Source organism: Falco naumanni, chromosome 10 (genome assembly GCF_017639655.2).
Source record: "Falco naumanni isolate bFalNau1 chromosome 10, bFalNau1.pat, whole genome shotgun sequence".
Taxonomy (NCBI): Eukaryota; Metazoa; Chordata; class Aves; order Falconiformes; family Falconidae; genus Falco; species Falco naumanni.
In genome coordinates, this window is record NC_054063.1 from 22893805 (window position 1) to 22907055 (window position 13251).

Consider the following 13251-nt stretch of genomic DNA (forward strand, 5'->3'; position numbering starts at 1 on the left):
GCAGGGGGCCAGCCCCCCCCTCCCCTGCCCCTCGCAGCCGGGTCCTACCGGGAGGGGGGACACAAAGCCGAACAGACGTCACACCGGCATCACGCGGTCCGAGTGGCCTTCTCCATCTTGTTAGCACATTGTGTAACACAACATGTGGAGGCGCTGGGACCGCACACACATGCACTCCCCGACAGCCCAACCAGGGGGAAAAGAAGGAGAAAAAAAACCAACACCAAAAACCCAAGAAAAAGAAAAAAAAAAAAAAAAAAGGAAGCAATTTAAGCTTTGAATCTTTCTCTTTAAAATGTTCTCATGGCTTCATTAGAATTTGCAGCCACAGAGGCTTTGAAGAGCATGGTATAAGGAGTGAAACATCTGGAAAAATTAGGATTAATGAAAACATAATTCCCAAGACTAAAGGAAAGATTAATCCTGCGTTACCACTTGTGTGTTCCACAGCTTTTCCCCAGCTCGTAACACTGAACTTATTAAATCGCCCTGAGCTGAGTTTTCCTTTTTCTCTCTCCCTCCCCTATTGAGCCCGATGGAAGCGACCGGTGCCAAATGTAACGATAACCAACTGCGCCCAGCAGCGGGGCCTGAGCATGCCACCCCCCCCCCCCAGCCCCCAGGTGGGCACCCACAGCCCGCCGCACCCGCTAGTGGGGGTCCTGGGATGAGGGTCCCACGTGGTGGGGATCCTGTGGGTGCTGGGGAGGCTCTGTGCTTGAGGCGATGGGTGCTGTACCCCAGCAGGGCTGCACCTGTGGCCGTGCATGCTCCTGAGCAGGATGGGGCCCAATCGGCCCCTGAAACAGGGGGATGCTGGGGAATTAAATAATAAATTAATAAACTGCCCTTTCAAATGCTTGGCAGGGTTGGAACTGGAGTGGCCCTGAGGTGCTGGCATCTCTGGGTGGCATCTCTGCAAATGTGAGGCTAGCCCTGGTGCCGTGCTGCACTGTGCCGTGCCGTGCCATGTCATGCTGTGTTGTGTCATGCTGTGCCATGTCATGCTGTGCTGTGCTGTGCCGAGTCATGCCGTGCTGTGCTGTGTCATGCTGTGCTGTGTCATGCTGTGCCGTGCCATGCTGTGCCATGCCATGCCGTGCTGTGCTGTGTCATGCCATGCTGTGCTGTGCCATGCCATGCCATGCTGTGCTGTGCCATGCCATGCCGTGCTGTGCCATGCCATGCCGTGCTGTGCCATGCCACATGCTGTGCCTGTGCTGGCGCTACTCCCTGCTCCTGCAGTGGCTGCGTCCCATTGCCACAGAGCCAGGCTTTGGGCAGGGCACAGGGACACCCCAGCCCCATGCCACCTTGCTGCGCTGGGCTCTGCGGCTGCAGCGGGGCCGTGCCATGCCATGGTGCTGGAGAGTACTGGGGGCTTGCACCGGCGGTGCCACCCCCTGCTTGAGCCCCCTGGGCAGCACTGGCGCAGGGTCTCAGGCTGCTCTGGACTGGAGCTCAGTCATGCAGTGGGACCAGCTGGGGAAGGTGCTCTTGGGTGACTGACCCTTTGTCCCTGTAAAATACTGCAATAAATTCCTCTTTATTTGGGGCAGCGATGCCACCAGCAAGTAGCACATGAGTACCCATGTTGGTTTTGGGGGGTCACATCAGATGTTTGTCCCTGCAGCTCTGTCGCTGCAGACACCAGTGTAAAAACGGATGGAGCCGGGGTTGGAGCGTGTTCCTCTGTGGATCAAGCGGCAGTGCAGCCCTCTATAGCATGGTGCTTCTTGAGAAGAATGAGAGAAAGCAGATTTCACTTCATTACGTCTTCATCCGTCCCATGCTGGGTGCAGGGATGCCGGGCAGTGCCAACTCCACGCCGAGGCCAGCTCTGCTCAGCACCCCACAGCAGCTCTCCCGGCAGCCAGCGGCACCAGCCCCCTGCTGCTGCAGCCCCCCATGAGCACTGGGATGCTCTGGAGGAGCCACACGGGATGGGGACAGGGAGCAGCACCCGCTCTGCAAGTCTCTGCTGGGGTTTGGGTGGTCTTTTGCCTGCTGGGGTGCTCCCCAGGACCTGAGAGCCAGGGGAACCCGATGTGGCCTGCACCCCTTGCTCGTCTGCTGCCCCTGCTGTGGCCAGGGTGGTGGCGCCGGGGCCAAAGGCTGGTTTGCCCCACGCATGGGGAAAAAGGCCTCGTGCCCCACACATGGGGCAGAGGAGGGGGCCAACCCCCGCAGAAGGAGAGGCGTCAGGGGACCCGACAGAACTCCCCTGCCTCCTTCCCACGCTGCCGCCCCGCTCGGCGCTCCTGCTTGTTTTCCAGAAAGGAAACCAGCGACCTTGCTATTTTTATTTTTTTTTGGTAAAAATTTTTTTCTCTTTTTTTCCCTTGTGCATGTGCGAGCGGCGGGGCCCAGCTGGGGGGCAGCGGCAGTGGTGCCGGGTGCCGGCGGGCGCCAGGTGCCGGCGGGGCGGCGCGGGAGGTGCCCGGTGGCCATGGGGGGACAATGGCGGCGGCGGCCCGTGGCGCTCGTGGCCGTATTGTGTGAGTGAGGAGGAGATGGATGAAGGTCACATCCTGCCACTCTTCCGATGCCCGGCACCAGGAAAAAGCTGTGCTTTGTAAATATAAAAATAAACAACAAACTCTTCCCCCCATTTACCACCTTCCCCCCACCCCAGAGAAAACAACAACAGCCCCGACGGTATCGCAGCCACCTGCTCGGGGAAGTGATTTTTCATATAGGCAGGAAACAGGGGGTCTAATTAAATCTGGGGTCAAGAACATAAAGGGACAACGAAGTTTATTTAGGAATCCTCAAGCAGGGCTGGAAGGGGATGTTTGGTGGGCTGTGGGTGCATGTGCCTCTGTGGGACAGTGTTTTGGGGTGGCTGGGGGGGACCCGGGGGTATTTTGGCCGCAGGGTGGGCTGCAGGGCTTTGCCTTCCTCCTGCCAGTGGGTCCAGTGTGCCTTGGGGGATGGTGGTGGCAGCCCAGTCCTCGCTGGGGCAGGGATGTGGTGGGGGAGTCCCCACTGTCCCCTGTCCCCCCGCTGGTGGAGAAAGGAGCCCGGGGAGCGTCACACTCAGACCTACAAGAGTGTCCCCAGCCTTCAGCGAGATCATATGAGGTTCCTGTTTCACAAGACGGAGGATGGCATTTCCATTGTGCTCGCCGGGGATGTGTTGCAACGGGGCAGCCGCTTCCATCCTTTGTCCTCCTCCCCACAGAGGAGGAGTCTCAGCCTCTGCCAGGGTGACCCGTCACACCCTGCTCCCCCCACCCCAGCCACCAAATTTGGCTCCGCTGGCTGCAGCAGCCCTCCCCAATGGGTCCCAGCCACAGGCACTGCCCGCACCACCAGTGCTCTCCGGCTCCGAAGGTGCCACCACGCTGGGTGCCCTTGGCCGGGGGGTTCCCACGGGGCGTAGGGAAGCTCCGTGAAGCCGATGCCCATCTCGAGCTGCTCCCGGCACTGACCTCCGGGTGCTCCAGCTGCCTCCGCTACCCGCTGCAAGGCTCCTGCCTAATTTTCACAACAAATTAACAAACGAGGGGCTGACCCCACCAAAGCCTAACTGGATCCCTGGGCGCTGGCAGCAGCCCCAGCTCTCCTGGGATGATGCCACCATCCCGGCCCCACTCCCCTGCCTGCAGCGGGCAGCTGCCCGCTTTTAGGAAGTGCTGCAGAAACCTTCGCCTTTGGGTCGGGTGCTCCCAGCCCCGACCCGTTTTCTATTCCCCAGCCGGGCCCAATGCTCCAAGTATAAAGTAACACGGCATTGTTACGAAAAATAATTAAACCCCAACAAAAAGGCGAGCAGCAGCTGGAAGGGCAAAATTGGAGCAAGGCGGGCTGGCCGTAACCCTTTGCAGCAGGCGGTGCAGTGTGCGGGGCCGTGGGGTGGGCAGGGCAGGCAGGGCAGGCAGGGGACCAGCATCCTGCATCCCAGCTCTACCGCTGGTGCCCGTGGGAGCAGAAGGGGAGGTGATGGGCTTGAGGTGTCCCAGTGCAGACCATGGGCAGGGTGGGGGGCAGGCTGGGGAATGGCTCCCCATGGGCAAGGGGGAATTTGTTTCCTGGGGGCTCATAAAACAATGGGATTTTTGCCCAGGATTTAGGGATGGTGGGAGTACCCTGGTCCCCAAATCCCTGTTGAAGGTGCAGGGTCCACTCAGCCTGGGGGCTGCATATCCCCATCCCCACCCATCAGCAGGTATCAGGTCTCTTCTGTGACCCCCGATGGGACACAGGTGCCACCCACCACACCTGATGGGTGTCCCCTCCCTGCCACCAGTATCCCACCACCGAGCGGGGTACCAGGGGTGGTGGCGGGGATAAGGATGCGTCCCCAACCGCGGGCCTCGCTCCAGCTGGGCGCTGTTTTGTAAGGACTCCTGGGCCTCTGCGGCACAGAGATAAGCCCAAGAATTCACCGTCAGTTCCAAATATCCCGTCCGCTTCCTCCCGCCGTCCTCGCCGCCGCTCCAGCCCGCTTGTCTCATTTCCGCAGCAGCGTGCTGGGGAGAGCTTCCTGTTTTCCCCCCCGGCCCCGGGGCGGTGGCGGGGGGCTGTGGGGCGCGGGGAGGAAGAGCAGGACAATGGGCGCAAGCAGGGATGGGCAGCTGCCCACCTCCTGGGCCTGGGGGTCTGTGCTGGGAACGAGGGGGGTTTCCTCGGTGGTCTGGGATGTGGGTGGCAGGGAGAGGGCTGGCAGGTGGCAGTGGTGGGGATGCAGGTCCTGGGCTGAGCTGAGATTGCGGATGGGGTTTCTTTCCTCTCCTTTTATTATTTCTTTTCTTGTTTAAGGGGTTTGCTCTAAACTAACCCAAGCTCCCTCCGGAGCATCCTCTCTGCACCGTGGTGGGTGTCACCAGCTGGAGGAGCCCCCCCTTCACCTGGGCATCATGCTGGCATGAAAATGGCAATGGAGCCAGGTACCACAGCTCAGCCCAGCCGCGGTGGAGTAAAGACCTGGGGAGATGAACCTCTCCGTGAGGAGATGAACCAATCCCCTAGAACCACTTTTTAGGGTCCCTCCAGTAAAACCACCCACTGCAACCCCCGCCCCAGTCACAGCGTGGGAAAGCAGCATCCCCACGGGACTGTCACCCCCCAGGGGCTGTGCGGCAGGGCAGGGGGCCGGGATGCTGCTCCTCCATCCCAAACCGCAGCCACAGGAAAAAAGGGATCCGCTTTCAGGCTTTACTCGCTCGAAGCGCAGCATCCTCCTCCCACCGCAGGTGGGACTGGCTGGTGGGCAGCCCCGCATCCCCCTGGTTTCAGGGAGAGGAGAAGGCTCCTGCCCCCCGGCTCCCGGGCCGAGTGTGAGTGTTTACTCACCGCCTTTCTCACCGCTCGCAGCGTGGCAGGAGTTATTCAAAGGCGGGCGGAAGCGAGCACAGCAACTGAAACAACAATGAAAAGGAAACGGAGCTTGAAAAATTCTCCGTTCATAAATCAACTGAACTGCAGGTGATCCCTGGGCAGGAGCAGCCGAGGAAAAGACACAGCTCGGCAGGCCAGCAACTAGGAGCCCCCGCCCCCCCAGCAGCAGTGGGGCTGGGGGTCAGGCTGGCTCTGGGTGAGGCTGGGATTGGTGTCCATGTCCCCAGGGCTGCATGCTGGGGACTTTGGGGCAGGTGAGGTGCAGGTACTGCTGGGTTTATTTTTATTCTATAGAAGCAAATCTGGGCGAGAGAGGTGAATCTGTGCCAGGTGGAGCTGCCTTCTGTGGTGGGACCAGTGTTGCACACACACACACACACACATGCACACGCGCACACACACATGCACACACACACATACACACACCCCTGCCTCCCAGGCCAGGGAAACACACAGGGATGCAGACAGCCCACGGATGGGATGGGGCACAGGGGCCATGCCGCAGCTGTGCCGCTACCTCTCGGGGTGGCAGAGTGAGGAGAGGGGGTTATTGTGGTGCTGGGGGGGCGTGCAGAGCAGCCCTTGGCTCTCTCTTCACCTCTCTGCAGCTTCATGACTGCTTTTTTTGGGCTGAAAGGCATCATTTCTGAAGTGCAGGAGCCAACAGGGTGTGGGTGAGCATGGCTCCAGTCTGCGGCCGTGCCACGGGAGATGTCAGGGTTAACGGGATATGATCCAGGGCTCTTGGCAGCATCGGGCTATGGCTCCTCACTGGGATCTCATAAAGGCTTTTTCTTCCTTAGGAAAAGGAGCTGCCACCTTGGGATGGGTTTCTCAGTGCTGGCAGCATCCCTGCACGGGCAGGGGATGGTCGTGGCTGGAAAAATCTCCCCCCCACAAGCCAGCTCCTGCAGCATCTTGCTGTGGGCAAGACGGGGACCAGTTTGGACAAACCCAGGTGTGCTTTCCTCACTGCCCCCTCTCTGCTGGTCCGTGAGCTGAGATGTGACCCTGGGGACACCGAAAAGGAGCTTGTGCCCTTGAGATGCGTGGATGGCTCCAAGGACCAGGCTGGTGGCAGCAGGCTGAGCCTTATAGCGGAGGAAAGGATCCGGTCATTGTCCCCACACTGAGAAAGCCAAGCAGGATTGTGTGTCCCCCTCTGCTGCTATCTGTCCCCCCTTCCACAACTTGCCTGTCATCTTGTCTTTTGGCAGAGCTGGAAAACTGGGAGACCACCATAAATAAATCCTGTGTCTTTAAGACGTTTTGTACAGTACAAGAAAATGCACTCGTTGAATTACAGCTTTTTAATCAAATACATGTAACCATGTCACTTAAAGTGCTCGTGAAAAGCAGGGGGAGAAAAAAAAACCCAACACAATTGGAAGAGCACAATATTAAAACCAGCTGCTTGCTTACCCCCACCACAGTTAATAGTTTTTGAATGTTCTGAATGAGAGAGAAACCAGAGCCAAGCTCCACTTTCATGTCCATCTTTCTGATCAAACCCTGTCAGACGGGGGGAGCCGGGCAGCCTGGCACAGAGGCAGGGGATGCGGGAGGGCTGCGCTTGCCTCTCCTGCCGCTTCTCCGGTCCCCTCAGGCTTTCTCCCCATGGTGATGGGGATGTGGGAATCCGTGGTTTTCCTGCAGGCAAAGCAGCACAGCCCGGCTGGGACCCAGCCTGGAGATGGGAGCACAGGTTGCCCAAGCCTTGTGGTGGTGAAGGATGCTGCCCTGGGACATCACCGCCGCGTTGCATGTCCCCCCCCTGCCAAGTTCAACCCAACTCCACCTCCTGATGCTTCTTCCTGCAAGTTGGCATTGCCGCTCATCCCCCGCGGGTGCTGAGGCGCCGCGGTGCCCGCAGCATCCTTTCCTCCGAGCGTGCCGGCGCAGTCCCTCGTGCCACGTCCTTGTGCCCAGTTCCCTTGGGGCACACATGTTGGGACCACCTCGACGTCTACCTCCGGCCTCGCTGGCCACCAACCCCCCCCCAGCACAGCCTGCCAACCACCTCGAGCTGTGCGGTTCCCCCGTAACGTGGACCAACACTCATTAAGCGTGAGGCAGAGACCACCAAATATGTCAAAACACACTTAAAATTTATTGTTTCATACCATACATTTGAGTCTCTTGAACGCTGGCCAGTGTTTCTCCCTCTCCACGATGGGGCCTATCTGCTGTCACCGATGCTTTGCATATATGTATAGCCGGCTTGCTTTCTATCTTTTTTTTTCTCCTCCTTCTTTCTTTAAATGAAAAATACAAACAACTGATGGAAAATGTACATTTGTTCCATATGGGATGGTCGGAGCATGGAGAGGAGCCAGGAGAGTCATTTTTAGGCAGACTCCTCTCTCCAGCGGATGGCTGGATGGCTTCCCAGAACGGCCCCGCGCGGCCTGGCCTGACTCTCCTGATGAGCCTCAGACAGTCTGTGACGCTCCTCTGTTGGTGGGGGGGGGACATGATTCAGTTCCCTGCTGGGCTCAGCCCCCCTGGGGCTGCTGAGTGCAGGGGGAGGGAGAGGCTTCCACCGAGACCCCTGCAACACCCCAGCAGGGCTGAGCTCAGCTGTGTGGGACGCAATGGGGAGACTAGCTTTGCATGGGAGGTTGGATTAGGCTGGTTGAGTTGGGTTGGGTTAGGTAGGCAAGGCTGAGTTGGTTGGGTTAGGTTGGGATAGGTTGGCTGGATTAGGTTGGGATAGATTGGTTGGGTTGAGTTGGGTGAAGGTGAGTTAGGATGGGTTGTGTTGCCTTTGGTTGGATTGGGTTGCCTTTGGTGGGTTGGTTTAGTTTGGATTGGGTTGGCTGGGCTGGGTTATACTGGGTTGTACTGGGCTGTGCTGGGTTGTGTTGGGTTAGGTTGTGTTGTATTGGTTGAGTTGGTTATATTGGGTTGTGTTGACTTGAGTTGTATTGGGTTGGGTTAGGTGACCTCTGGAGAACACTACCAACTCTTCCATGAGCCTTTGGCCTCTGGGTGCACCACAGCATTGCTGGCTCAGCTCAGAAGAGGAGCACAAAGCAGCTCTGATGGATGTCTGTGGGGCTCAGCTTGCCTGAGGGCAAGTGGGGAGAAGAAGCCCCCAGACTCCCCCATGACTCACTCAATGAAGATCAAACCTGCCTCCCTTAGGGTCCAAAGGGGACCCCAGTGTGGTGTTGGGTGAGCAGATGGGTGGCGTGGGGCCGGGGGCTGTGGGGTCAGGGGCTGGTGGTGGCCCCAAGGCAGGGGAAAGAATGCAAGGGCTGGTGGGGGCAATGCCATGAGCTGGGGGGCCACAGCCTGAGCTGATGGAGAGGCTGAACTTCGCAGCAAGAGAAATGCTAAAAAAAATATTTCACTTTCCGGGGCACATTAAGGACTCTTCGCTGGCTTTTTTTCTTTTTCTTTCGCAAAACCTGTAATATTTACAACTCCGTGGCCTCAGCTCCCTGCAGCAGCTGGTGGGAGACTTGGGGGAGCATCCATCACCACCCCGCGCTTCGCCGCTGCCTGGCCGGCTGCTCTGGGCACAGCCGCGGAGGAAACGGTGCCTTTCCTGTCCTGCAAGGCGCGTTGAGATTTCCAACCATTTCCTTTCCCAAACTGGGCTGCAAAAAAGAAAGTTGGGGAAGGTTTGGGAACTTTTCTTCTGCTCGGTCAGGAAAGATTGTGCTGGGAACATTTGAAACCTTTCTTCACATTTCAAGCTTTTCCCTTCAGTTCACCTCCACACATATAATGCTGTTACATCTCGAAATGGTTTGCCTCCCATCTAAAAAAAACCTGGAAAGTTTTTTTTATTTTTTCCAGTGCTCTTTTTCTTGAGTCAGGAAATGTTTTGGAGCCGTTTCCCACAAACAGGTTTGGTTTTGATAAATCTTTTTTTTTTTTTTTTTTTTTTTTTTCTGGTGGAAGAGGGTGAAAAAAAAGATAATCCCATCACTAGCTCTAGAGCAGCTGCCTGGTGCCGTGGGTGGGGAACCAGCACCGGCAGCATCTTCCCATTCCCACCAATGTCCCCACTTGCAGGGACATGTGGTGGTAAGCACCCAAAATACATGGACTGAAAAGCTCTGATTCCCCCTTAATATCCCAGCTGGGATGGCTTCATCGATGCTGTGTGTTCGTGGGCGCGTGTCAGCATTCCCTCCCCTCCGAGTGCTCCGGGCCAGGATGGCTCGGGCTGCCCAGAGCTGCCACTGACCGCCCCGGCGGGTCCCGCTTGCCCCTGGCTTTGCCACGGCTTTGGCTGCGGGAGCAGCGAGCCTGGGGCTGCGTATCGCTGCGCCCGGCCGGCTGGCACATGCTGTTTTAATATTTGGGTGATGTCATTGAATGCTCTATAATGCTGTTAAAAAACCAGAACGTCTATAAACCTGACCAGTGAACCTCCTGCGGAACACACACATGCATGGGTGTGCGCATGGATACACACACGGGGACACACACATGCATGCAGATGTGCACACATGTACGTGCACACAGGGGCATGCATGCATGGAGATGCATACATGCATACAGATGCATGCACACATGGATGCACACACAGACATGGATGCTCATGCATATGCACACGTGTATACACATGTGCATGTACAGATAGGTGCACACATGGGTACACGCAGAGGCACACATGTATGTACAGACTCAAGCACATGCAGATACACAAAAAGGGACACACATGTACATACACATGCAGAGATGCACATACATGTCTGCAGACATGCAGGCACACACTTAGATACATGCACACAGATACCCAGGCGTGTGCACACACACACAAATGCATGCACACATGAACACACACAGAGATGTGTATACACATGGATCCACATATGTGGATCCACACAAATGCATGCATGCACACATACACAGATGCACGTACACATGAATACACACCAAGATGTGTATACACATGGATGCACACATATGGATACACACAAATGCACACATTCACACACACTCACACACTTCTCATGCCACCCCGACCCTCTCCCTGACGTGCAGCACAACAATAGCCATGGTGTCCAGCACGGGAAGGACAGGGTGGGTGTGCATGGTGTACATGCTGCCCTGGGGACAGTGGCACTCACACGTGTCACGACACGTGGGGACCTCTGCAGAAGCAGCCTCAGTGTGTGGGTCAGCAAGCCCCGAGGGGGTCCCATGGCCCCAGTCCCCAGGGGACACAGAGCAGATGCCACCTGCCTGTAAAGTCCAGGCAGGACCTGGCAGCCCTTCCCCCTCGCCCTGCCCCAGCAGCCATCCTGGGAAAGCCGGCAGGATGAGCCTGTCAGGTTTTACATATACCTGTCAAATACCTTCTCCATATTTCTCCCATAACGACCTGCTAAGAGCCCCTCACTCCTCCTCCCCAGTCCAAAACCATCAGGCCCTGAGCTTTGGAGAGATTAAGTCATAAAAATCAGAAGGGGCTGCATAGTAACAGCCCCGGCCTGAGCCATAACAGCAGTGAAATCATCCCCAAACTATTTCAGCCCCGTCCATTTCCAGTCCCACGTCACACCTGAGCCACCGGCATGCAGCGAAATAAAAGGCTGGTGGATGGTTTCCTGCCCCCAGCGTGGCTGTACAGGGATGGGGGCAGGGAAAGGAGGTGGTGTTAGAAATGAAAGGCTCTCCCGGTGCGCAGGCTGGCTGTCTCTGCCCAGTCCCGGTACCCGAGCGGTGCAGGATGTGTCCGAGGGACAGCTGAGCACATAGGCACGGCTGGAGCAGCCCAGCCCACCCCCAGCTGGCTTTTCTGACCCATGGTTTGCATGAATTGACCTCACGCTCAGCAAACCCACACGGCCAAACAGCCAAAGCCAAGTCAAACTGGGAGATAGGGGGTTTAGCATCGAATCAAATACAGCTAATTAGTGGTGTGGTTAAAGCTCATCAGGGAGCCAGCACCCCTTCCAGGATCTGTCTAGCTCTCTGTCCTCCTGACAGAGCCAGACCAGCCCCGGTGCTGACCAGCCCAGTCAAACCCTGGGTTTTGAGAGGGCCAAATCCTGTCCTGTCCATGGCTAAAACATAATGCTGCAGCTCTGATGCCATGGGAAGGTGCTGGTCCAAACTGCTGCCAGCTGGGTACCAGTCACACACTGCCGGCTCGAAGGCAAGGCTGGAGGAGCGGCCCTGGTTTGGGGCACTTCTTGATGAACTTGATCTCAAACCGGTGAGTTTATGTGAAAAAGGCTGTGTGAAACAGTGAGCGACAGGAGGAGGTGGCACCCACGGGGCCTGGCACGGGTCCTTCTGCCCGCTGTCTGACCCAAACCTGTGCTCTTGTTTTCTTCCTCTCTCCTTTCCCTTCTTTCTCATTTCCCCATGACCCGGGGTAGGGCTGGCCAGCGAGACGGGGCAGCCATGCATTGTTCACAGCCTCGATTGCAATTAGGCTTTATTATTAATAAAAACACCCAGGGCTGAGTTAGGCAGGAGGGTTTGCAGGGCCCTGCCCGCTTTTGTGTAGAAGCAAGTCAGGGCTTTGCTGGCAAGCGCTGCGCAGTGTTAGTGATGCAGAGCTGGGGAGCCATAATCTGGTGCTGGGTCTTGGTGACCTGGGGACGGGCAGGCATGGCAGGTCCCCACAAAGGGCCCTGGTACCGCTCGGTGCTTGTGCAGCGATGCAGCAGCCGTGGTTTCAACACGATGCGTCCCTGGTGCATTTACGGGAGTGACCATCCATCACCCTGCAGTTTTCAGTCTGGTACTCTCCCCAGCCCCATGGCAGCATCCTTAGGCACAAAGAGACCCCCCCCGCTCCCCACCCAGCCCCACAGCAAAGTTATATTTTCAAGAGTTTTGCAGTGCAGGTGCTTTGCGAAAGCTCCTATCCATGCCCAGCCACACTGCCGGTGCTGCCAAGCACCCAAAACCCAGGCACGCTGGACCCAAAGTGCTCCAGAGCAAGGAACACAGCCAAAAAACCACCCCAAGGATTTCTAGCTATCCTCTGAGATCAGAAATGAGCTGGCACGGCCTGATCCATGGGGAAAGAAGGGGATTTCTGCTGCAGAAAGATGACTTAACATGATGCGATCTGCTGCCGGCTTCCCCTGGCACCGCTGGGCAGCTGGGCGAGGAGTGGCGTGCGCATCGCTGCTTCGAACCGCAGGAAGTGATCACATCCTCGCCTGGAAGGTACCTGGAAGCTGGGGGCTGGAAAATAAGTCAGGGCTTTCTTTCCCCCTCCCTCCCCATCTCCTTCCTCCCAGGCTGCTTCGGGGAGCAGAGCGGGACGGCTATAGACGGCTGCTTCCTTTCATAGTCATCGGCGGCGGCACAGGATGCTTCTCATTTGGTGTTGTGTTTGTTTGCTGCGGCGCGGGTTCTGGCACCCGCCGGGCGCCCGCCAGCCCTCCCGTGTAGGTAGTGAGGTCATTTTTCCATGTATTCCCCCTTTTTACATACTGTATATGGAAAGACAATGAAGCGCCTTTCTGGCATTTAATGGGAACACGTCGCCAGCCCCCGAAGTGGTCCCGTTTATTAGCGCTTCACATTAAACAACAACAAAAAAAAAGTGAGTCAGGATTTAGTCCTGTTAACACTAATGTGAATTTAATTTAGGAGAAGCTTGAAAATTAATGTCATTTGCTAAATATCCATTTCCCCTAAAAGGCAATTCTTTGCCAACAACAACAAAAAAACCCCTCTTCTTCTATTCAAATATTATTTTTTTTTTTAAATAGCCTTTTTTGGTGATATCAGCCTGGTTTAAATCACTCGGCGTTCAAGGAACGGATGTCACTGGGGTTTTATGCAACAGATTGTCATTTCTCATTTTCAAATTGAACAAAAAAATATTGTAAATCATAAAGTGATTCACTGGAGGGGGATGAAGCTCCAGCAAAGCACCGGCGGCTCCGAGCACAGTCCGGCTGGGCATGGCGACGGCTT